The sequence below is a fragment of the Acromyrmex echinatior genome, chromosome 4 (genome assembly GCF_024713525.1).
Source record: "Acromyrmex echinatior isolate Ae372 chromosome 4, ASM2471352v2, whole genome shotgun sequence".
NCBI classification, from domain to species: domain Eukaryota; kingdom Metazoa; phylum Arthropoda; class Insecta; order Hymenoptera; family Formicidae; genus Acromyrmex; species Acromyrmex echinatior.
Window position 1 is genome coordinate 6,874,347 of NC_141855.1, and position 27,382 is coordinate 6,901,728.

Below are 27,382 nucleotides of genomic sequence, written 5' to 3' on the forward strand. Positions count from 1 at the left end.
ATTATTAATTAAAATAATAATTTACCATTTTGTTTTTTTAATCTTATAATCATAATTCCACAGAGATTATTTATAATCTGAAGATCTATTTATGTTAACATCTTTATTATATTTATACTACCGAGGTTTCGTAACTTTACACTGTATGTTTATTCAATTAAAGTAATTTTTTATTCTAATCTAAAATCTCACTCGTGCTTCTTCGTTTATAAGGGCGCGTACGTATTAATGAAATTATGTACAGACATCGGAATTAAAGATTAGTTAGATCACTTTTGTGACATGTTATATAGGGACATTTTCTAATATTAGAGAAATATATGTACACAATTCGGCGACGATGTTGAGACTAACGTTACAGAATTATGCGTGCGGATTTGTGCTCTCGATTCCGCGACTTTGAAGTCGTTCGAATGACAAGACAACTGAGGATATCACGCTTCTTTATTGGCGGCATTTGAGATGAAACAAGTATCGTTTAGCGGGTAGTTGACTTTCATCCCATGATGTTAAGTTAAACTCTTACTTATTAATATACCGGCACATCGCTATCATCTTGAATGCCAAAAAAAATCGATAAACTATGTGTAGCTTTGACATTTAATGCTTTGGTGAAATGTATCAGTAATAATTCTGATGCCGAATTACACCGTGCTATCTACAAGAATTGTCAGAAACACTTATAATCTAAACATCGCGAAAAATTGACTGAAAGGCATTTGAAGGAATGTCTGAAGGACGTTCGAAAGAATGGAATTCTTTTCAGACGTTTACTTTGTGAAGTACGCTATTTCCATCATACTTTATTTGCACATGTTTTTTTTCTGTTCGGTAAGGTATTTTAAATTGCAGGTTTAAAAGCTTTCAGCTTCATCTTTTTTTTTAATTTTGAAAGTTGTTTTGTTAATTTTTTTAAATTAAAAATTAAACGCTTATATTTAAAATATTATTCTTCATTTTATAATAATATTGTTATAAAATATTATTATAAAAATTAATATAAATTTTATATTAACTTTTATAGTAATTGATAAAAAATTAAGTAAAATTAAATCTGTATGATTTATGTATTGATAAAAATACACAGAATTTTCATAATAACTAAATATTTATCTATTATAGAGTTTGCTATCTAGGAATTTATATTGTAGTTACAAAAATTGTTTTTTTATTTACAAATGCATAAGTTAAATTAAAATAACAATGTCATTTATTCTTATATCAAAGACATACATATCTTACATATAAAATGCTTTACGCAAATTAAGTTTTACGGATAAAAATAAACAGTGAATTTCTTATTTAATTTAAAATAGATTTTATTTTAATTTTATTTGAAAGTATTAATATATTTTGTATCTTGAAAATTAAAAGATTGTTAAAGAAGTAGCAGTTATTTGAACTTTCTCTACAAGTAGTGATTTTAAATTTCTTAAGGAATTTATAACAAAGTAGACATGTAACAAAGTAGAAAGTAGACGACTTTTGATGTGCACTGTGTTTTATACCGACAATCACCCACTATTTACTGGCGTCGTTTGCTGAAAGTTACACCCGCACGTGTTTTGCGGTTAGTAATGGCAACTTACAATACGTCCGGAATGTGTGGTCGAGGACATTGTATTACCAAGAAGGCTACTCACAGGCTTATTAACATTCCACGGGGTCGACATATCGGTAATTTTGTCATTGCACGATCTTTCCGGCACGTTTATCGTGCGATCAAGTTTTATCAATTGGCATCTTGTTGCGTAATTTTTTAGGAATTTTTTGGAAAAGATTGAAATCAAGATTACGTACCAAAATATATTTAAAATTTCGACAATAAATTGAACAAATTCTTTATAATATTATATATATATATATATATATATATAATTTATATTTTATATTTTATATTTTATATTTTGTTTTGTATTCCTGTGTTTAGCATAAAATATTACATCTGATTCTTAGTCTAAATAAATATGTAATCTTTAGGTAAGATAAATGATATTTTATTAGAATCTCATACAGTCATGTTTAAACGTGACGTACGAATTAGTATCTTTACAAGATCTTTATCTGATCTATTGTTCCATGAATGCTTATCAATGCGTAAAGTGCAAAATGCGATCTCTATATCTATAAGATAACAGCTGAGGTTGACGTAAGAGTTGAAAATCGAGTGTACCGAGCTGCGAGAGATTATCTTCGAGAAGGCAGTACGAACTAAAACTAATTTCCTGTCGCAGTATCGTGACGTGTCGCCAACTTGTGGCGACCGTTATATAAACTTTACTCAGAGTTACATAAGAACATAACGTTGCACATTTTTTTCAAGCTCAACGTATAACTTTGATCGATACAGTCAAATATACGGCATTTCGATCTAACCAAACAAGTATAGATGCGTGCTATAATCGTCTGCATGCATGATTACGTAAAGGTGGTAAGACGTTTTTCGGACGTGATATTTACCTTATGACTACTTGAAATTGCGTGCAAGAAAGTGGAATCCAGTTTTAGTCGCGTGATATGGTTATCAAATGTTCGATTTGATTTACTCATTAAATTATTGCTAAAACGACTAAAGCAACACTTCTTAAAGGTTGAAAGCGAAATGAGTAATAAGTAATAAGTATAACTAATAATAATTGATGTTTAACTTTCTGTTTAGTTGCATAGTTATTATTTTAAACGATAATTTAACGTTAATCTAGTAAATTATAATAGAGTATTAACTTAATCACTTGCATGTAAAGATTAATATACGATAAAAGAGACGAACAAATACAAGTTGATTATGGTAACTGAAGATGCACCGCAATCTCCGGGTTTCTGCGTCAAGGTTGCTTACTGTAAGTAATCAACACCGTTCGTCCGCGATGATCTATTTTCTACAGCTCATCGATCAGCATTTATTTTATCATACCCACGGAACAGCGGATCCTGATATCGAACCGTTATAGATACATTTTAATAGCGGTTAGCATATGTGGTTTCATATAAAATATTTCTTGTTGGATTATGCGAACTTCTGTTACTTACTACCTACTTATGCATTCCAATCAATCGTAAAATGAAAGACGTCATGCATACAAATGTGTACAACTATAGTAAAAAATATAATATATGAAATCCAGAATGTACAAAAAAAAATTGACGTTACTTCAGCTTTGGTCAGAAGTACAAAACATTCGCACAAATTAACGTAAACGTGTCTAAAAATAAATTAAAAATAATTTTAATAAAAAATTAATATTTGATTACTTTTCTTTTTATTTTTATTATCTCTTTTTCAGAAAGAAAATGCAATAATTGAAAGTGCTTTATTCCTACCAAGGTAATATATCACGTGATAAAAAAAAACGTTTTTTTTTTTTAAATAAGTGTTGATGACAACATTAGTAACAACATAATAACATTGAGTTCTTTGCGTTGTTGGGGCGGACACGCAAACTCGACGAATTAGTCGATAGAGTGGGTAGCGACGTAATGATCACCGGCACATAAATTTAGCAAAGAGACGAGGCGAGAGACGAAATGCCGGGCGAATAATCCAAATGTGATGAATGCTGGTCAGCTTTACTTTGGAACGGATCCACGCGAGCGCGAGCTCGGCGCTCCGACACCGAAGATTACGAGCCTCTCGGATCTCCGGAGGCTCGTAGTCGACACGCAACGTCAAGCTCGCGGACGAAATTCTCTAACGCTTTTCGACGTTTGACATATTCGCCCACACGCACCTGCTGACTCTCCCTCAAATCTCTGAACCGCACGCCTCGTTTCCGCTTCGTTGCGTGGCATCCGTCCCCGCCCGTTTTTAATTCCTCCTTAGGCTCTCGTTGATAAATGTACATTTGCCTTGCTTAAGATCGCCAGATAGCACATGGACTTCTAAATAACATTTAATATTTAATCGCTTAGTATCAGTACTCGACATTTAATAAACCACATCGTTTTGTCATTTTACGTTAGTTAATTTCATTTTGATACATGTACATTTTGATTAACGTATGCACGTACCTTAACTTATATGCACGCGCTATCATTTTTTTATATACTTATCGTGCAACATCCCTTCTCATCCGTTATCTTTACCGTTAGTATGAGACAGTTGTGTTAAACGACAGATACGTAAGAGATTTTCATCGCATTGACTGGCAATTGAACATTTTTAATACGTATGCGCCTTCAGGCGGACAGGTATATTTTACCTTCTTCTCGATGCCAGGCGTTTGACCAATAAAATTATAACTTCTCAGCGTAGGATCCGTAGAACAAAGGAGCTTTGAAGTCCATCAACCGATCGTTTGTGCGCAAATGCACCTTTAAGTATTTATAGCATGTGACGTGTGCATCTGACCGCGACGGAAGGATTTATCGCGCTGCCGAAAGCAGCGTCAACTATTTCGTTGAGATAAACAGACTCGTTGTTTCCCCCGATCTTTTCCAGTGAAAATACAAGCTAGGAGTTGAATAGGGAACGCCGCCGCGGCGGTGCGGGCCTGCCGGAATTATTAGCTTGTCAAGAAATTAATGTTACCCCCGAGAAATTGCCACGCACCGCTTTCACTTATGCGCACCATACAGCATGCCGGTTCTGGAATGCCGAGGATAAATAATTCCTGTGATTTTCTGCGTGTTCATTGTGATGCTAAAAGTAGGTGTTGCACCTGACAGTAGATCAGCCATTCTCCCATTTTCATGATACAAAACGAACTACGCGTTTCTCCACTTGAGCCAACGGTATTTATCAATTGCTAAATTGATACTGTAGGATATTCCATCGGGAATATAATTGGATCTTTCTCATCATCAATTCTTTCGCTGCCTCTGCTAAAGATAATTTTCGTATTCTAACTAAGTCTAGAGTACAGCCTATACGTTTTACTTGGATTTTAATTTTGAGGTAGAGAAAAAGTTAATTAGAGATAGCTTGGGTCAAGCGTAATTGAGTCGGGTTTTCAATCCTAATTGGATCTTCCTTAAATTTTAATCTCAAATGTATAATTTTCGTTGTCATTCTATATATCACTCTAATATTTATACATTTCAAAACATAAAGCAAAATGAAGGACAACGAAGATGGTTTATTTTAGATTACAAAGCGAAGAAGCAATTATTATTTTAATAGAAATTTTGGATAAAACTGAAGAAAATTAGAGCTGGATTATTCGATTTTTCTACTACTACTACTACTATTATCTTTAGATGGATTTTCATGTGCATGCATTTGATTATACAAATTGTTCGTTAATGTCCTATAATTCTGTGATTGCAAGGGATACATTCTCGGCCGACTTGTGCCGCCGCTTTTATGTTACTTTCTGCAATGCGCCGCATCAGTCTCCCATAATACATGAGAAAGAAATAGAATGCTTTCGTAAGCGTCGTTTCCATAAATATTAGTTAAGGCTAACGGATTTTAATCTACTCGTCGACTTTTTTTCGAGACAGAACTGGAAAGAGACGGGAGGTCGGTTAAGCTCCAGTTAACTTTAACAAATCTTTATGGGAATGGCCCTACGGGATGATTGCAGGAGGGATGATGGTTGGCACTAGAAACTAGCCCTGCGGAGATCGTGCAATAAATTCTTGCTCACAGGCATTGCGCGAGCATGCGAGAAAGGGGGAAAGAAAGAAAAAAGGAGAGAAAGAACCGGCACGCTTACTTACTTCGCAGCCCGCATTTTCCGAGACATCGGGTGGCGAACCGGATAGAAACGGTCATAAAATCTCCACCACTCTAACGATTAAGGCGCGTCTCAGTGACTCTCTGGGCATCCCAGAGATTATTAGCCTGTACCAGCACCGATCATGCCTGACGTGGTACAAACCGCCTTCATCGCTATATCGCGACTATATTTCTTTCTCTCAACGAGCGGTGCCGCGCGGATGCCCGCTATTTGGAGTCGCTATTTGGAGTCGCTATTCGGAGGCGCCCAATATGTCGTACCAGCACGAGAATTGGTCGCCATTCGGCCGGTTATTTGGGGACAGAGAGAGGTACTATCACGAATATAAACATCCAACGACCGCGATCCTTATGGTGGTACGGAGTTAGCAGGCAACTCCGCCCGGTTGCCAAGAATCTCACGTCCCTACAGCATCCGCCTTGCCGCAGTGCCAAGAGAACGTATTCTGTTTCTTCGTCTTGCTCCCTCCGTCTCTCTTTCTCTCTCTCTCTTTCTCTCCTTCTCTTTCTCTTTCTCTCTTTCTCCTTTTGCAGTCTTGCGTTTTGCTCTCCATCTCGCTCTCTTTCTCTTGGTAGAAGAGGTTCCATCTTGACCTGGACTAGAGCATGCTGGTAACCATTTTTCTTCGGACGCTTGCTTCGCTCGATCGGTGATCCCTAGGCCAGAAAACATGGAACGAGAGATTAGTACAGCACGCAGCTGATACACCTTCTCTGTCTATCTACCTCTCTGCCTCGCCGTTCGCTCTCGCGCAGAAAATACGTGCGGTAGGATAGGGAGAGAGGTGAGACGACCAGCGACAACGCCGTCGGTACGGCGTGTCCATTCTCAATGATAGAATGGCGTGATGTATCAACATGATATTCGAAATTGTCGCAATTCGTATCGCCTAATAGCGCTCACCTCTACTGGTTATTTTCGTCAGCGCTTGAGTGATGAATCGATGTCAACCGATATTGTGCTCCTCGAAATGTTTCTCTCGTTAGCTGTAGTCTAATGAAGTCCCTACACTCGTACATTAAGAAAAAATGTTTATGTAATAAAAATAATTAATGTAATTCTCAATTGAATGCGTGGCATGTAATTTTATATAAAAAATAACTTTGCGTTACTTCAAAGTTACTTATTAGAGTTATTCTCACCAAACATGTTTGATTTAAATTTATTTTAATATAAAAATAATCTATTTAAAGCGATTCTCTCAAATTAAGGCGTTAGTCAAATTCACGAAATCTGGTAAATTGTGTTTTCGATACTCTGATCTTCAGAACGGTGAAATAGAGATATGTTGCATCAAGAAAGGAAAATTATTTTTAAGTTTATTTTCCCAAGTTTCTTTGGCACAAAATGATTCCAATTAACAGCGTGGATTATTTGAATAATTGAAATATTTTGATAGAAATATTTTGATGCGGCACGATCGAATAGATTGGCAAACGTAATCGATTCGTCGTATTGTTCGAAAGCATTCCGTGTTCGCGCAATTTTGCCGCAAGGTCCGCGGTATCTCCTTGTAAATCTAGTTTAAGTATCTACTTTACATAATTAGAGTTGTTTGAATACCGCGCGATTTTCCTTTTACAATACACATGCGATTCCATCGCGGATATTATGAACGTTGATTGGAGCCACTTCGAACGATTTGGTTTACGTGAGGAAAAGACCGGCTATTAAATTTATTATTGGTCGTCACGAAGACATGTAGCGCGAAAAAGGTGTAATAAAGTCTACGTATGTTCGCAAAATGTCTAGGCACAGCCAACCAAATTAAAAATTCATAAGCTACAGCTACAAGTTTATAAATCTATTTTCACGCTTGTATAATTTATATTGCACCCATAACTAAATATATAACGGTAAACGCGCGTTAAAGAAAAAAAAAAACATTTATTTTAATGAAGTACTTTCTCTTCGCTTATGTATCTTCTTCTGTAATAAATTCTGGGCTAATTTTAGGAATTCCTCAAAGCGTAATGACTATTATGGCACGCAAATACAACGCAATCTTTATCACAGAACGTGACTCGTCAACATGATTAAATAATGCAGTTAAATAATATATAATACATTAAATAAATGTTTCAACAACACAATGGTACTTCCGCAGCTAGTTCCATACGGCACGCTTGCTTACATGCAAATTGCCCTTTAATTTGTTCGATAGAGCTATTATACTCATTTTTTTCTTTTCCTACAATAATTCGTATTTGATTAATAGTCAATAATTCACGGTATAGATGTGGTGATTCGCGCTGATTATGCATTCCTCGTAAGGGCATACGAGGCCACAAATGTGCGCTGTTGCAGCTAACGCAATCGCGTCGTAATTGAACCATTACGAGTGTCAGGGAAAATGTAAGACTCGGATCGTGCCGCCTCTACGAATCAGTGATCGATGCTTTACGATCCAATTGATCTACGATCGAATGCTCAGTCCTATTTTGGCTGGAAAATTGCGCGATAGTTTATGATCGATGATATACCCTTGTATTATAATACAATGTTGTGTGTATTATTATATAATACAAGGATGTATTATAATGCAGTTTTATTTATTCTTTTACAGAATATAATGGATAAAATCAATTGATGAAATCTATTTTTTTATACGATATATCAACGCACTTGTAAATATATTTTGCAAAAGCTATCAAAAAATCTAAAATTTCGTCTTATTTTTAAAATTCTGGAGATGAAAGTGTTAGAAATGTATATTTAACAAGTTTCGTATGTGTGTTCAGCTATCACATTAAATTTAAACGCTTTAAGAGTTGGTTGTTCAATTTTTGGACAAACTATGATAATTTATTTAATGAATAAACAAAAGAATAAAAAAGATAAGAGATGGAATAAGAAAATAAGAAGAAGAGAAAAAGAAGAGAGATCAGAAAGAGAGTAGGAAAGTAAGAGAACTACAGTTAAGAGAGCTACAGTTTATCGAAAAATGGAACGACTCAGCCTAACTGTTTATTTTTATATCGATATAAAAATTTAAACTTGATAAATTCGGCAAAGATTGGTAACTATAGAAACGGCGCAATACCATGAATATTTTACGGTTTGAACAGAAAGTTTCGTTCGAAATGAAACTTTATCGTTCGTTTTCTTTTTTTGGGGAAATTATCTTTCTGATTGAAGAAGACTATCAGCGTTTTTTGCACGCAATTTAACAGAACGAGACCGCGATACGACGCGTGAAGTAAAAGTATTTATAGGTTGAAGCTTCTTGAACGGAATCTGGAGCAGACTCGTTCGTCCGAGACGAACGATCGAACGCCCGATACTTATCATATTGTTTTATTCATTCAACGATTATCATCCTTCTCGTTTTACAAGCATCACGCAGCAAGCGCTGCGTAAAACTACGGGGAGAGAGAAAGGTCGGGGCGCGGTCGTCTCTGAATGAGGCAAATCGATCTGTATAAATTGGTGAAATATTACCAAACGGAATTTATTCATCGAATATGCAAATTTTATAAGTAAAAATATTGCAGAATATTTATTATTCTACAAAAAAAGTATTTAAAAAAAATTTTTTGGTTTACCGTCTTTTTAATTAATGTTTATAATTATAAACTTTTATTTTTTTTATCACACTTTTCACACAGTTTGCAATAGCATCTTGTATATTAAAAATTGTAACAAAACCGTCCTTCTCTTTTTTTGTATGTAATCAGATACAATTTTTGTGTGTTATCAGTTTATATTATATTGAGTTAGTAATGTGTTATAATCAACTTAAGAACATGATTTTAAGTATTAAGTATTAAGATATATTGGATAAATATTTGTATCGTAGATGTTTATTTGTAAAAATTCTTTATCTGAGCGATGCAAATTATTCATTGATCGGAAACTTTTGGCAACTATTGTACAGGTAACATTTTTTTGATGACACTTCTCAAAATGTAAATTATCGCGCTCCTATCGTACAATAAATTTCGCACTATATGATTAATATTTCATCCAACTGACAAACGACAGAGCTATTACCAGTGTGCCAACTAGATCTCATTTATAACGATGACTACTGTGTCCATTCGTTGTTTCGCAATCATTCTCTAATCATCGGCCGGTTCAGGTGTTTGGAATGTAGAATGGATTATTGCCAATATAGATACAGGCAAGAGTTCTTGTGGAAGACACGCAAATGGTACATTGTGTTCCATAGTGAAATCGTAGACATGTATACGAGTATTACAGTCCGTTACTATAACGTCCATGCCTAAGCCCGAAACGCTACTAAACAATCGCCGTCCTACGCCATTCCTCGAGATCCTCCATAGAGGCAGGAACTAGTTTTGCAAATCAGCCAAGGCCTCGATCACTGCTGTCGATGTCATGGCAATTCGTGTTTGTATATTATCAATGACATTCACATCGACATGAATGACCTCGGCTGTTAGTTTGAAGATTAATCTTGTACAAAATCCCTGTAATATTATATTTACATGAATAATAATAATAATAATATCTTACATGAATATTTTAACACTTGACAAAGTAAATGTATGATAATGAGACAAAGAGAAATGATTACACATTTTTTAATTTTATTTATTGCAAAGCTTGTAAAACATTATTTGCCAAAATTAGTAATATTTTTTATCAGTATCTGTCTTTTATCAGATTGAAAATAGAATGTTTGCTATATTTTATTAAGAAATTTATTCTTCGCGAGATTCTGGTCTCAAAATTCTTATCATAAAATGTCAAAGCCTCCTTCAGGATTAGTCGGAATCTTATAAAAATATATACTTTGCACACTTATTAATGGAGTTTGATTAGAAATTCAATTTTTTTTTATACGTTTTGTTTCTCTTCTAAGAGAATCTGATTAATATAATATCCACACGGTCGAATAGCGACCATTGATCCGTGCGCTTATATGATACGTTTTCGTAACGTTTAAGAACTTGAATCGAGTACCGGTTTATAGATATATATTTACTTAGCTGTAAAAGTGTCTACCAGATGGTTAAATATTTAAATTCTTGACGATTAATGATGGATGGAAAACTGGAGCATCGCTGGTTGCTTAGTTGTATCTGTAATTGCTGTATTAATGTTTATATCTTATCTTGTATTTATTACCTACTCATATTTCTGATCTTTGTTTATATCATATTTCCATGTTATACTTGCATGTAGCTTATCACATACAGTGAGTGCAAAAAATATTCGTACAGGAGAAAATTTCATAAAAAAAAGCCTTATAGAGAATAAATAAATTAATAATTTTATATAATGAGTACATTTTATCTTAATATAAACGATTCATGTTTATGCGATTTCTTAGAAATTAAATAGACTGTATGTATACTTTTTGCGCGCCTAAATTCTAGATAACAAAATAAAACTTTTCATTTATTTTTAAGAGATTTTCACTTATTTTTAAGATAATTAATATATTTTTTTAATTATTACACATTTTTTATGTACAATTATTTTGAGAAATAAGCAATTTATTTTATTTTTTATTAATAAATTGTTAATTAATGTTTACTTTTTAGAAGCAAAGTTTTTTTTAAAGATATCTCTCCTCTGAATGCTTTTTGCATTCACTGTTTGATAAATGATATATTTTATATAAATAATGTTAATAATAAATTGATAAGTTTAAATGTTATCAATAATTTTGATATATATATAAATATTAATGATTATTAACTTATATATCAAAGAATAGAATAGTAAATAGGACTTTTATAGTAACTGAAGTGAAAACGTCGGTTACAATTCCAGTACAAGTCAATATTTAATACATATTAGAATTATAGTGTTTTTTTTATAAATGTTAATTAGATTCAGCGTAAAGATTTCAGACTGATCAGTAAGAAGACTTGTAGTGAGCGAATATGATAATTTTACGATAAATCCATAAAATGTGACAACATAATATAATTCTGTTTAATCTCTTGCGATCTCAAAATTAATTCAGACAAGGAAATTTTTGCAGAAATTCATCTGTGCATCAAGATATTTGCAGTAAATTGTCTATACGAGATTAAGATAAATTTGATCCACACGTGGATAACCGTAGAATACACCTACGTTCAGTAAGCTAACAGCTATATCGAGCATATCGATGGTCTTGACTGGTTTGGTTGGTCACCTACTTTCTGTATCTTAATCTCCATTCGCGCGACACGGTACCGATTAGGTTTAACTGAGACCGAAGTGTTTTTACTCATTGCAATAAGATACTGATGAAGCCTATTTGACGGCTTTTTCTCTTTATTTTCTTTTAAGATAACGCCAACAATATCTTTGTGTCGTCTCTTTTCCGTTTTATCATTACGAGAAAATATACCGAAAAATATCATATTGAAAATATATAATATATTTCAGTAACTTTGGTAACTATGTAGAATGAGGAAATGCACTCGTCGCGGATCTATTACGCGACGATCATATCTCGACGATTTAACATCATTTATGTTCGGAATGTGTATATTACCGCGTGCGTTAATTTCATATAATACCGTAGTAAACAAGTTCTGTGGTTGTATTCATTTACTTCGTGATTTGATATTTTTATATAAATGAAGGGGAGATGTCATACTTATTGCACATTTTCGCGCGATTCTAATAGTCTTCAAAATATATGTAATCCTTAAACGTAAACGTTGTCTTGCATATTGGACATTTTATGTGCACGTTCCGGTAACATGTGTATAGGAATCGTCACTAAACATTTTCCTGAAAAGAAAAAATATTATATCTCAGCATTTCAAATTTCTATCATATTTCATATTTCTACCTTCTCCTTCGAGTTCCAACCTCGATTTGATTAAATAACGAAAAGAGACGTACCTATTTGCAAGAGAATATTGGAAACTTTCCATGCTGCAAGAGTTAAAGGAACAAAGATAGAACCAGGATGGAAGACGATGTCGTGTAGTACCATAACGTGTACTCATTTAGATAGATCATGGCTATCATGAGATATCCAAACGGCGGTCCGCGAAAAAGCGGCGCGCATCGCTCGCTGAGCAACATCGCTCGTAAATTTACGCGGACGAGCGAGACGGCGTTAACGCAAGGTTTACCGTCAACGGCGTGAAATATTCTCGGTAACTTGCGGCATAATTTACGCCGGTAATTGCGGGATAAGGCGAGGCGAGTTATGCCTGCATTGCGAGGGATACGTTGCGCCAGGTTTTTCCGTCCGGATGGAAACCAACACGTCGTTGCATTGCGGAAGTTTCCCCGCGAAGAAAAGCAGTTATGATAATACGCGGAAACTTAAACTTCTTTGTTGGGATTCGAGAGTGTTGATTGCGCGTTGATTTAAAATACTAGAGGAAACTTCTCTCTTAAGATCGCCATAAAATTTCTGGATTTTGTTAAGTAATAAAACTTACCTAATAATGAAACGTTATCTTGTGAGACATAATTTAAAATCTGATTTATAAAATCTGAAGTATCTAAAAATATAAAATATGTATTTTGTCTTATAATTAAAATAGTTCGTATTTAACATTTATCTAATCGCAAAATATATATATTTAATTATCCTTTTGGAATTCGCTAATATTCAGTAATTAACGTTATGAAAAACGTGCCTGTACATTTTAATTTTTCCGCTTGTCTTTCATTCAATGGTAGAACATACGTGTTACGTCAATTGGTGAAACAATGATTACATTAGCTTTCACTTCCTTCAAAGTAGTTAAATGAACAAGTAGATCACTAGTCTTTATAATGCTATAACCTTTCAAATTGGCGAATTCTTATACGAAATTATTCGCATCTTTCAGTTTTTAACGATAGTTTTTAACAATATATGTATAGAAAATAATATTCTTATTTTTTTTGAAAAATTTAATTTTGATAAATTATCTCATCAATATTTAATAGATATTATTATTAAATTAAGTATATAAAATTTTAATACTTTTACTTTAATATCAAAAATAATTATAAAAAAATTTTTTTTTAATAATACAATTTCTCTTTAAATTACTTTTTTATACATCATAAATATTTTTCGCATAATAAGGTATTGTTTGAAATGAAAGTGAACATTGCGCAGTCTATCTCGTTACCGTATCGCAATGACAATAATCGATCGGGCTGACAATGGGGAAAGTGCACGGATAAAGGAACCGAGTTCAGGCTAAGCATTGCTTACAATGAGAGAAACAGTTAATTCATTGGCTGTTTTTTTAAGACATTCTCAAAATTATGGTAAACTATTACAGTAATAGTCGGTTTCACTAACATCCGCTTTCGTCGGTTTATTATACTTTAACTCTAGTTCGAGTAACTCCTTATCTTGTTTAAGAACTAGAAATTTGACAATAAACTAACGGATTGCGACATGTTTTAATTGGTCTATTTCTTGGCAGATTTCTCTAACATATCATTTCTAATAATATTTCATTGGCTATTTGCCCTTGTTTTGTGCGTCAAAGAAGTTATCCGATAACGTAATTACTCTTAGCAACGTGCAACTTAATTAGAGAAAAGTTTAGCCACATTTTATGTCGCGATGACACTTACACTGTGATTTAAAAGTATCAACCGAGATTACGACTTATAATTTGAACTGAGAATAAAAATAAAACAGCGGTGAAATCTGAAGGGAATTAGACTTACTCGGCGATCGGTGGGAGGTCGTCGACCGTTCGCAATATCGCATGATCACATTCTAACTAGAAATGCAATATATAGATATATATCGCGTGCTTACACTGACAAGAGCTGTATAGAAATCATAAAATAGCTAGCATCACTCTATAATTACACGTGTATGCGAAAAATTGTACACGCAATTCTAACGCAATTCTAATGCAATTCTAACACAAGTGCACTTGATTGCGACAATTCGAAAATTAAAGTGTATATGGCTTAGAATGTATGCGTTATATAGTATTTACTCTTTTATATTATGATACATAGAAACGATGGAACATATGTATGCGTATAGATGTAAAATAGAAACTTTAAAAAAATAGAAAAAATAGCTCATTCTGTGTATCATTATAACTAAATTTATACATTACATTAAATCTATTTTCGATTTTGTAATAAATCTATATCTCACATATCTAATAACATTCTAAGTCATACATTTTAATTTTCAAATTGTCGCAATAAAATTTACACTTGCGTTAGAATCACGTTATAATTGAGTGAATAATGTTGTAATTTTGTATTCAACAATGTAAACATCAACAATGTAGTTACATCAACAATGTAACTATTATGTAACATCATTTTATATTACAACATACATTTTATATTGTTGAATGCGAAATTATAACATAGATATTACTTTTAATTGATGTCGACTGGAAGTTTTCATGTACAATATGTGAGATATGTTTAGATCTATTACAGGATCAAAAACAGATTCGATGTAATGTACAAATTTAGTTATAATTACATATGGGTACGTTGCATTGACTTTTTTATTTTTTTTTTTAAAGAAATCCTAACTTTACATCTGTACGCATTTTGTTTACCATAATGTAAAAAAGTAAATATAGATTAAAATTTTTAGATGAAGAGATGTAGAGAAAATCATATGAAACGATACTATTGTGTGTCTTTTGTATGATATACGCAAACGCGACTTCATGTTGATTCTCAAATTAAGAGAAAGTTAAGAAAGCTGATTGATATACATAAGGTTGATGTACATAAGTCTGTCGGCTGAAGGCATTTTACTTTCGTTAGAATTAAAACAACACATGCAACGTCTCGCGTCGCTTCTTCTCGCGGCTCGTATATTAACCATGACTATATCCGGCTACGATTACAAACGCGATGACCAAACGCAACAGTCATTGTTCGATAATAATGACGCGATGATTATTGCGTTACTTATTGATTTAATTCATCATTATTTGTGGCAGTTTACACTCTGATATAAGATATATAGCCTATTGCAAGATATTTGCGTCATGTATCATATAAAAGGATATATTTATAGAATGATTTATGAGACGTGTGTCTTAGTTCTTCCTGGATTGATAATATATAGAAGTTAAAGAACTTCCCGAGGGCACATTTGCATTCACGTTGGAGGAACGCGTCGCGTCATGTATTCGCGCCGGCGATAAATCGTGAATCCGTACGCATTGCAAATTTGTCACTCGCGTATTACATTAAAACGTCAACCGGAGCAAGGTGGGAGCTGGTTAGCCGCAAGATCGATTTTGGATAACGTCCTAACGTCCTGTGCGCGTAGCACGGTGCAACGCGCGAGACTCGATTCCCGGACGCCTGACATCCGGACGTTAATGGATTAACTTGGCAAAAGCGCGATTGCTCCACGATAGAATCACCGCGGGACATTACCAGCTGCATTCAATGTTACATCCATCGCCATTCTGTTAGTCCGACATGGGATGCATCGCGGATAGCCACGTGGATTGATAAATGCGTAACGCGCACGCATAAGATCACAAAGCGTCGATTTATGGTTCCGCGCCGTCGCCATTCGCCGTCGCGACGATTCTATTTATAATTGCGCGGAAACCGAAGGAACTCCCTCGGCTGGATGAGGGACGACGCTGCTAGATGGACTATCGTCTTTCGATTTCATAGAGGAGCCGCGAAACTCCTCGGCAGTCGAGCGTGTTTAGCAATGGCCAAAATCTCTGTCCATTAATTATACTTATTAATTATGTCAGAATCAAATCTATTAACATATTAAGATTATTTGTATATAAACAAAGGAGAGTGACTGCGATATTGTGATATTATAGAAATACAATTCAGTGATGAGAAACGTTGTAAAAATTATAAAAAGCTATATTTAATCTTAATTTGTATTATTAATCTAATATTAAGTCTCATGGCTAGATTAGCAAGGACTTAGCAAAAAACGATTAAAAATGAGAGCATGAAAAAACATTTCTGACATAAAAAGTATGTTACAAAAATTGAGTTTGCAACTAATTGTTATATTATTAAGAGCATGAAGGTTTTTTTTCTTAAAGTTTCTTTAGAGAACGGGATCCGTTTAAAAAATCCTATATAATCCCCTTCTTCTTGGGTACGATTTGTTATAATTATTCATTATTTTATTGTATTTCTTGCCTTAAAATATGATACTACTTCAACATCATTATAGTGACTTTTCATTATAAAGATTAAATGTTGATTGTAGAAGAAAATTAGTTATGCCAATCAATTCTGCGAGAAAAGTTACAAAAGAAACAGGTATATATTCTTCTCATATCGCTTTCCATTTACGCAAAACGATATTATTTGAATTATTAAAACTTGTTCTTGTTTATAGCTAAACTAATAAGATTAGCAAAAAAAATAACAATTACAAAAAGTTATACGTATTTCTTTTATAACTTTTCTCACAGAATGACGGCATGATAAGTTTTCCTCTGCTGTAAACATTTAATAATTTGTTTATAATAATTAGTTGATGTTTGTAATGTGTTTTTATGTTAGAAATCTTTTCTCGTGTTCCAGTCTTATTTCTAATTGTTATTTTTTTTTGTAACTCTGCTAATCTAGCCACGGACTTTCATAACATAAAAAGTTACGATATATCAATTAGTAGAAAATATTACAATCTTGCCTTGAAAAAAGCAGCTAGAATGTTTCAATTTTTTTTCTTTTTATCAATATAAAATATGTATATCGGTCGTTTTTATGTGTTTACATAACTGGAAGAGAGAATAGTAATGAAGTCGTTTTAATTTTCTATTTTATTGGCTCTTTTTTTCCGTATTAAAAATGGCATTTCGTATTTGAGTTCCAGTTTATCCTATAAACTGAAAGAAAAAAAAAGATATTAACTCAAAACATTTGAATCGTAAGTTTACTTTGTTTTCGTGATTTCTCTTGCGAAAGATATATTTTTGATATTGACAAATGGATGTAAAATTCAAATAAGCTACTGTAGAAAGAATAAACTGATGTTTTTTCTCAACGCGGATGAGTATTTTTGCGATTTATTGTCGAGGTTTTTATTCTAGTAGATAGAGATAATAGCGAAATCGTTAAATCCAACGTATTTTTAATGGCCACGAGCGGCATCAAGTATCGCAGTAAAATTTAGAAGCTGTGATGAATCGTAAATTTATAGAGGCATACCTTTCGGCTTTTCGCTCTCGAAAACCATTCGCAGCGGTCGACTGCGTTTCAACTACGGACGTTTTGTCAGAAGGAAAAGTCTGCAAACTTCTTCATTTTTTCGCATTTTTTCCCATCTAGTGGTTCTCGCGATTTCCTAATGCGGTTGATACAATTGATACAATGTGGCTGTAACGAGAAATACTGGGAACAGTGAGCAAGATAATGCATCGCAAAGTATCTGGGATTTTTCTATAAGAGGAACGTTCGTTTCTTCATACAGTATATTGCGTTGTTACTAATAGCTAATATAAAGTTATTAATAGCTAATTCGATTGAAGACACTGACTAGAGTGTACATTAAAGCAGTGGTAGACAAATCGATAATGCATGTTTAACATAAAAATACATGTTTAATATAAATATATATTAAACATGCGAAATATTTGCATTTTACTTTTATACTAAAATTAGATTAAGTCAAGTCGTTGTATACTGATCTAATCTAAATGTAAAAGTAAAATTATAATATGCAAATATTTCAAATGATAAAATGATCAATACATATTTCGTAAAATCAATAAAGTATTGAGGATTTTGCGATTTAATACATGGTGCATACACCCAGACAGCACACAATTTATAAAATATTTACAAAATTTTGTAACTATTTATAAAACTAATTTTAAATATTTTGTAAATATTTTTGTGGTCTTAGATTGCACAGATCATAAACATTTATTACAAATATTATAAAATATTTGTTGTAATTGTTACAGTAAATACTATGAAAATATTTAATGAGACATTATAATCCAGTAAAAAATACTTATTAGAAATATTTATTTATATCTATTATAAATACATAAAATATTTAATTTATATTTTAATAATAGATATTTCGAATGAAACTTTATATTAAATATTTATAACATCTCAAAAAATGATTAGTAATAAATATTTATCATATAAATATTCTGTGCTGTCTGGATAATATGCACCAGTGCGCATTACATCCAATTGAATTCATTATAAGAGAAGCATTTGGGATTGCTGAATTACTTTCTAAAAGACTTGCCCGGGTTTAGTACGCTTGGATTTCGCGTCTGATTTTTACGACGAATTATTATGCAAGAGCTTAATTAAAAGTGCGCGATTAAAATTAAAATCACGTGTATGCCACGCGTTTTATCAAATACGAAGCATCGTACGGCATATAAATTCTGCGAGGCGCGATCGTTACTTCAACAGGGCGCGGTCGAATAAACTCGTTTTGCTCGTATGCGTCGCTTTTGACTCCTCCACGTCGCGCCGCTTCTCGTATTTCTGTCTCATATGGTCACGTCTAAGTGCTGGAGTCCGCTGGTACTTTGTATCAATGATCGCGTTCAGGAAATATAATAGTGCAGTTGCGAACCCTGTCAGTCGCGGCGATTGAGTATGATTGGTTGTATCTATCAGTATGCATCAATCATCAAACTCAATTTGCTATCGTAGCTCCTTGCAACAGTTTAATTTCCCGAACGGAAAACACCAATTATGGAAATTACCGAATCCAATTTGCTTTCGGATTGCCCTTAGATGGCCGTCTAATAAGATTGATCCTCGTATTCCGCTTTCATCGGGAGAAAGGTAGGACAGTAAAAAGTGGATAAATTTCAGAAATAAGGATATTCAACTGTATGTTAAATATAATCAGTAATTCGATGTGGTGTTAATGGATTTCATTCTCTCGTGAGTCGTGTTAATGGAACGGGACGACAGTCATCCGCTAAAATGTGCTTTTTCCTTCGGTATTTTATTACCGAATTTTAATTACGGCGTGGTCCATTCTGAAATCTACTATATGAAAAGTACGAAATGAGAAAAAGTGGACGCTGTTATATATATAGAGTATAGTTGATCCAAAAACCAGTTTTTTGCGATCTTTTTGGAGCAACATTGCAGGATAAAATTCCGTTATATCTAGAGTAGCTGCTGGATATCACATTTCATTTCAAATACGCTCTCAGAGAATAATATATTAGATTTTCTTTTCTTCTAATCAATCAGGCAAAATTTTGCAACGCAGACCCAGAAATTCCAAAGATAATAATTGCTTCCACATTGCACGTGTAATCTTTCAATGTCTGCATATTACTTTGCGAAATATGATCGCGTTTCTCAAAGCGGCAACGTCACTTCCGGGACTATCGCGTGCGGGAGAGAAAGAGAGAGCCAACAATCAATCCTCCAATTCATCTCGACGTTATTTTTTTTTTTGTCGCGGCATCGTTAGAACCCTATGAAATTCAATTCGCGCCCCGTCATTCCCGTGTATCATTTCTGGATCCGCGTTACGCAAGTACCTTTCACTGGCACGCTAGCTGTCACCTTCTTCTGCGGCGAGCCACATTGTCCGCGTCTAGGCGACTCGGCGCGATGTGGTGCAGCGTCGCGACGCGACGCGACGCGTCACGTCGCGTCGTGCCATACGGCTGCACGGCATGCGGACCGATGGTATTCTCGATGCGATGCGCGGCCCCTCTATTTTCGTCTGGCACTGGAATCCGCGTCGAATTCTATCATCCGCGTCCCCAAACGTCCCCCGTGAGCGATCTCGGAGTTCGCGCGAATATGAATATGTACGCGCGATGTAGTTAAGATAGTCCCGAGTATTAAGTCTGTAGAACAATAGTATTTTTTATTTTCTCAGTCAGATAATCGTGCTTACGACTTTCGCGCGACTTACACTTTGCATAAGAAAGAAGTACTTTCAGTAATTTCTTCAATGAATCTTAACGCGAATCTTAATGCGTATATATACACGGTTTTGATTAAAAATATTAGATACCTAATTGATTATTGTTTAAAGTTTTAACTTAAAAATTAATTTATGGCGTTTGCTGTGAATTATCTTTTGTTTCAAGAAAACAATAAAACTTTAAACTTATAATGCCCATAACCAATTTAATTGTAAGTAAAAGGATTCCAGATAAATGAAAAAATATAGGTGTCTAATATTTTGACCAAGACTGTATATATTTTATATATATATATATATATATATATATATATTAGGTGTTGGAATTAATTCGTAGCGTTTTTTAATGAAAGAATGTTATTTATTTCACATGAGCATTAAAAAATACATTAATGAAAGTACTTTTAAAACTTATAAATACTTTGTAAAACGCTACGAATTAATTCCAATACCTAATATATATATATATATGTATGTATGTCTAAATATGCACATATAAAATATAATAATATATATATTTATATAACATAATAATAATGTAAATTATGTTTGTTTCAAGAATCTTTTAAACTATTAGGTGTTGGAATTAATTCGTAGCGTTTTTTAAATGAAAGAATGTTATTTATTTCACATGAGCATTAAAAAATACATTAATGAAAGTACTTTTAAAACTTATAAATACTTTGTAAAACGCTACGAATTAATTCCAACACCTAATATAATACTGGTAATTTCTAGGTCACTATGTAGATAAAAGAATTTTAGATAAATGGAAAAAATATAGGTGCCTAGAAATATTATATTTTCACCAAAAATGTATATATATATATATATATATTATATTTATAAAATATAATAATATAAATATCATTGTAAAAATTCAGTGTCTAATAAGAATGATTGACGAACGATTGGAAATAATATAATAAAATTCTCAATACGATTTACCTAAGCGTTACGATTTTTATTAAGTTTAATGAGTCCAATATTGAAAACTAGTAGTCAGATTCAAAATAGGAAACATTTCCGAACGTTAATTGAAAATATGAGACATTTCTAATATTTACATGGGTGTAGCAAAGATTTAACTATTCATGTAACTGCCCATAAGCAGTAAGTAGGTTATTGGATACAATTGCCTTACTCGAAAATAATTTAAACGACATTTTATGACAAGAAACATCTGTATAAAATAAGAAATGGTTAAATTCGATTTAAGATATATTTTTAAACTTAGCGAATTGAATTTGATATTAAGTAAGAATCGATAACTGTTAGATAACTGTATCTTACGAGATAACAAGGTACGATTGCTGGAACGAATATTACTAGAATAATTTATGTCTCGAGGAAAGTAGAAGCGAGCTTCTGTCACCTATCTCTTTCCCCTTTAATCCCTCCCACCGATGGTTCATATCCTTTCTCATCTTTATGCGCATATTGTGCTTCGTTACATCTTCACGAGAGTGTTCAACTACTTCGACGTTACGCATCTCCCGATTGCATAATGCACAGCGCACCGTTATTTCCCATAAACACAGCTGGTAGCCGCGGCCAATCTCTTATAATAAATCACTTTCCTTAACAACACGATTAGCTTCGGTCGGACGAAGAAAAATGGATATCTTAAGGGAGACAGAAAGAAAGTAAGTTCTACGCTTATTCTATGAAGAAATCTCGTTCTATGATTAGAAGTTCGGTTGTTTAACGTTAGTTTTTTGACGGTACCTCGTTAAGAGTCATTAATCATTAGATATAACAAGCTGCTAACGATTGCAGAGGAACGGAGTACGGAGTGCACGAATTAATTTCGAATTAGTAAGAATTAATCTTGGGAATCGAGATGATAATAAATTAAACGTTAGAATGGATTATCTCACTAGGGGCGAGATAAGTTATTAAGTGGTCCACGAGGATATGGATCATTTGTATTTTACGCACTATTTCGTTCCAAAGATTCTCTTCCTCAAACTTGCTCCATGTAAGGAGATACCTCGAGAAATAAAGCAGTAACGCGTTAACTGTTGGCGGTAGTGCGTTTACATTATTGGTATGACAAAGACTAATACATCCGAGAAATGAAATTAACAAAACTTGGGCCAATGTGTCACGGCCTTAATTCCCTTAGGGAATAACTTAGGCGTGTCGTATCTTTCGTGAACGTTGACAGGTGATTGTCGTGAATTCATCGGCGTGAAGCCCGAAGAAAGCCGCGTGGGCTTTCTTCTCGCAAAATTAACATCTCTATTAATATTATACGAGTCACGAAATTGGGCGTGACTTACCGACTCTGAAACTACAACACACGATAGGGTATGATTTAATAAACCAAATGAATTTTAGCCGCGTTGCTTGATTGAGGCCGTAAAAAATTGAATTTAAGGGCGAGACTATATGTAACTGTCGCGAATGACTAACAAATCGTTGTAACTGAGTCGTGTGGCGGATTAAACATGGCTATTATCGAATAATTTAAACACAGTAGTCGCAGAAACACACAGCATGCACTAAACATCTCGCAACGCGATGACATGTGCGCGAGCATCATTTATTGTTCTATTTTAATATGTTCCTCCCTTATTTCACCCAAAGCGAAGAAATTCTCTAAAGATGCTTGAACTTTGAAAATACATAGTAATTTAGATCGAATAATATATAATTGATAAAGTTTTGAGCTCAATTTCTTTTGCATATTTATATTCCTAAAAGAAACATATTGAGAATAAAAAATTGAATTTAATATATTGTATTTACAATAGTAACAAATATTATAATATATATTTGCTAGATGATTTTTAAGAAGAAATAGTTATAGAAAAATGCATTTTGAAAAATATATACGAATAATGATATGTAAGAGAATTCTTTGCAACTCATATAGAGATAAATAAATGAAGCAATTCATAATTTATCTACTAGAAACAAGAGATATTGGCGTGGTACACTCTAATGGTAATCTAGCATTCCAAACTTACTCATGCCAGATGGTGAAAGTACTGCGGCAACCTTTAGCCACTTTGCCCGTCAGCGTTTCTTCCGTTTACGTACTTGAGAGGAGACCTGGGAACAGTCATGGAGAAATGTGATTGACCCTTCTAGCCCCTGAACCTCCAAGGGTCTTAATGGAATTACTTTAGAACAATCTTTCTATCCTTCTGTAATTTTCTGTAAATTTTTGTTATTGTGTTGTCTGCATGTATTTTTCTGTTTAAGATACACATTTACATTTTAATTCAATTGACAATTAATATAATAATTTTGTCCAAGATTAAAATATTGTTGAAGTAACAATTAACAGAATCCATTTATGTGTCTTGTTACATTTTTTATATATATTATTATTTTCTCTTACGTCTCACATCCTATAATAACGGAAATTATTTTTATGAGATTAAATAGTGGTGAAACTGCTTTGCAAAAATTTTCATCATCTCTCTTGATGAATGTAAGGGCACTGTGACTAGAGATTTACTCGAAACGAGTTTGACTGCGAAAGCACTGCCGCTGGAACAATGCCATGATCTGTCCTTTAGGAGATACCGTTAAGTCACTAAGAAAGCCTCGTTCGCGTCTCGTTTGACTCTGTGTGAGACTAAAAGTGAGAAACTACAAGAGCATTACGAATTTAGATGCGTGAAGATCACGATATCTCAAAGTTTAACTGATAAGCGCATCTCAATGAAGGTTGAGCTTTTGCTAATTTGACGATACTGAATAAAGAAGAACAAAGTCAATAGCACCATAAATTATCTGCACGTGATTTAAGGTTTCTGTATAATTATCTAAATTTTTGAAATTTAAGATAAACTATGAGAACGTAATTAAGGAAGGCTCTAATTAATTAGCTTCCTCTCGCTAACTACAAGTCTATTAAATCAGATATGAAATGAACAATCTTGAACGAGTAGCGATTCGCGTTTCTTTCTTTGTAATCAATCAACATACTAAATAAGTTGAATTTATCTCTGACTTATAAAGTGTATATCAATTAATCCTAAATTTGACATGTCAATGATCGATCAATTTAGAATTATGAAATTCTACGAAATGATCTCTCCATTCTTTTTCTTACTAATCACGGATGAAGAAACTATGAATCTTCGTCGTGAACGTCTGCGTTTTCGTAGTTATTTCCCGGTAGTTTTTCTCGAGCCCGTCAAGAGAGGCCGACAGTACGTATATTTATAACGCCAGTCGCTGCTGGTCGGGAGATTAATTCACTGCGGGGCTTTTTTTTACAAGGATGCAATTTACGTGAGTTAAGTAAGTGGGTAAGTGAGAGCATAGAGAACGGAGCGGCCGGCCGGCTGGGGATGATTAGGGCGGCGGGCGCCATGAAAAGTACATGCGCGTTGCATCGCCGACCAACTGCATTTTCTGCGACGGCCACTGCAAGTGGCCGAGTACGCATGCCATCGGGACTTACGTCGTCGGATGCAAATAATACATAAGTGCGCGTAAGGCGGGGTGGGAGCGGGTAGGTGACTACGAGAGTATGAGCTAATGACCGAAAGAGTATGAGGCCGCGTCCTCGAGTTTCCACGACGTGAGAAAAGAGATCGTGCACGACTCACCGCGTTCCTTCGCAAACTTACGTCCACGTATCGGTTGAACTTTACGGTCCACCTGCGTTATTATTTCACCATTGCCATAAGCGGTATGCACGGATAAACATGCGAGGATTGTCCAATCCTTTTTCCTTCACGGATTCTGAGACTAGGAATCGATTTGTTTTCTCTTTGATCGAAGGTTCCCCTGATTCATAAGTCGAAATCAAGTTAATTGATTTTTCGGACTGTTTGATTTGATATCGACTATATTTTCTATTGATCTTCGAAGAAGATTAATAGAACATCTAGTAGATATCAAATCAAACGGTCCTAAAAATCAATCGATTTCAAATCGACTTATGAACTCGGGCCGTCTTTGTCGCAACTATTATCTTCAATGATGTCTTGATGATTAAATATTAAACTTCCTCCTACAAGAGAAAGTTCGATTAATATTCGAACAAGAATTATCTTCTTATATCATGAAGAGTTTATCATCACGATAACTTTCCAGTTTGAATGTTAAATAATTGCATAATCATCAATATTTTCCGATTGAAGATTTGAAAGCAAGAATGCTGCAAGTCGAGATTAAAATTTTATCGTACCATTTCTGTATTTATGTAATTTCTGTTGTAATTTATGAGGAAATTTATAAGGCTTAAATTCTCGATATCATCTTTTCTTTTGACTACGGCGGTGATCGTTTATTTAAACACTTCCGTTGGAAAAATGCAATTGAGACGCTACACTGTGCTGTTTTTTGCCTTTCAACTTTACGCGCCAGCATCGGCGCCCGACTAATTATCCGCAGTGGCAGATAGTTTCGCTGCATTTCGCACCGGCGCGCGTTAATTTCCATCCGCCTGGATGTTTATGCGAGTCTCCGCCTTCTGCTTTCGTGTCGGTGACCGCGACACGAATGCCGAAGCGCGACTCGAGCGTTGCTTTTAATTAATAGTCATAAGCTGTGTTGATAGGAGAACGTCGGTATCAAGGATACCGACCTGCTCATGCATTCCGTCCTGCAATGATTTGACACTGATTTCTTCACTTATCGAGTTTATGTCGCGTTCTTTTATATTTCGCAATTAAGATAAAAACTTATTTACGTAATAATTTATGTGGAATATATTTAAAGTGAAATTATGCTACACTGGACAAAAAGAATCTTGTATTAATTGGAATTTTGGTTGAAAGTGGACAAATTAGAATTTTCTGGTTAAATCTATTAGAATTCTGGTTGAGACAATCGGAATTCTAATAGATTTTCGAATAATATAATTAGAATCTTTTGGTTCGTTTATTTTAAATACGATTATCCGGGTATCTATATTGAATTTTCTTAGTTTTTTTTCAAAATTTTTGGATTAATTGGAATTCTAGTTTAAAATGAACGAATTAGAATTTTTTAATCTGTTAGAATTCTGATTGAGACAACCGGAATCCTGAATGATATAGTTAGAATCTTCTGGTTTGTTCATTTTTCTCAATGTTTATATTTTTATACGAATTTCGTTATGAGGTCTCAAAAATCCAACCCTTCGAACAAAAAAAAGTTTACACAGATTTATTTAGTTTTCATATTTTTATCAGAAATCTTGTGAAACATGATAATTAAAAAATTATGCACAGAAAAATTAAAATAGAAATACAATAAAAAATAATAAATTTGCTGATTAAAACATTTAAATTCCCTATTATTTTATGATCAGTTCACTTCATATTATTACATTTTTATTTTATACGTGATATGTCTAGCAAAAATTCAAATAAACACCCGTTTTTATATATCGCTGTTTAATCACGGACGTGTACACCACGAGATTTTTGTAGCACGCGAGTCGATGACCGTGATATGTTGCTCGGTCCAGGCAGCCGACCGCAGGAACGGTTTTGTAATTGACAGATATAGCAATGTGATATCGTGATGTGATGCCACACGATACACTCGACTCGGATGCATCCCTCGTGCAGAACATTCCAGCGGTTTGCGTCTTCGCTCTTCTTTAAGAGCGCTGGACCATCCAGGACTCGACCTGGTTTTATATCATTGTGCAACTTATCACGGTGTACAAAACGCAATGAGATAATTGTTAGACAAGACGTGTCAAAATTTCTACTGAAATTCAAGCTCGCGCTTTGCCTTTTATTTATCGATTTTTAACGCAAACACTATTAATTTTATTTTAATTATGAGAAACATTCCTCTTGATATTTTCAATATTACAGTTATCTACATAGTACATTCTATCCGAGAGACATTACATGGATGTCAAGATAATATACGACGTCGTATAGATATCGTGACATCTACGCGACGTTTTTCGGATGAGGTGTGGCTGAGTGTGGATTAT

General features: G+C 33.9%; 1 long non-coding RNA gene across 2 annotated transcripts; it reads right to left on the reverse strand.

Annotated features, from left to right (window-relative positions):
• Nucleotides 1–1,925: 1,925 nt before the first annotated feature.
• On the reverse strand, nt 1,926–20,261 carry LOC105152488 (uncharacterized). Of its 2 annotated transcripts, none has more exons than XR_846954.2 (3): nt 20,081–20,261; nt 6,585–6,686; nt 1,926–6,337 (listed from the first exon to the last, which is right to left on the reverse strand). It is a non-coding gene; the product is annotated as an uncharacterized LOC105152488 (long non-coding RNA). The 2 variants fall into 2 exon arrangements; XR_015544867.1 differs by lacking the exon at nt 20,081–20,261 and adding an exon at nt 9,675–11,060.
• Between the last annotated feature and the right edge of the window lie 7,121 nt (nt 20,262–27,382).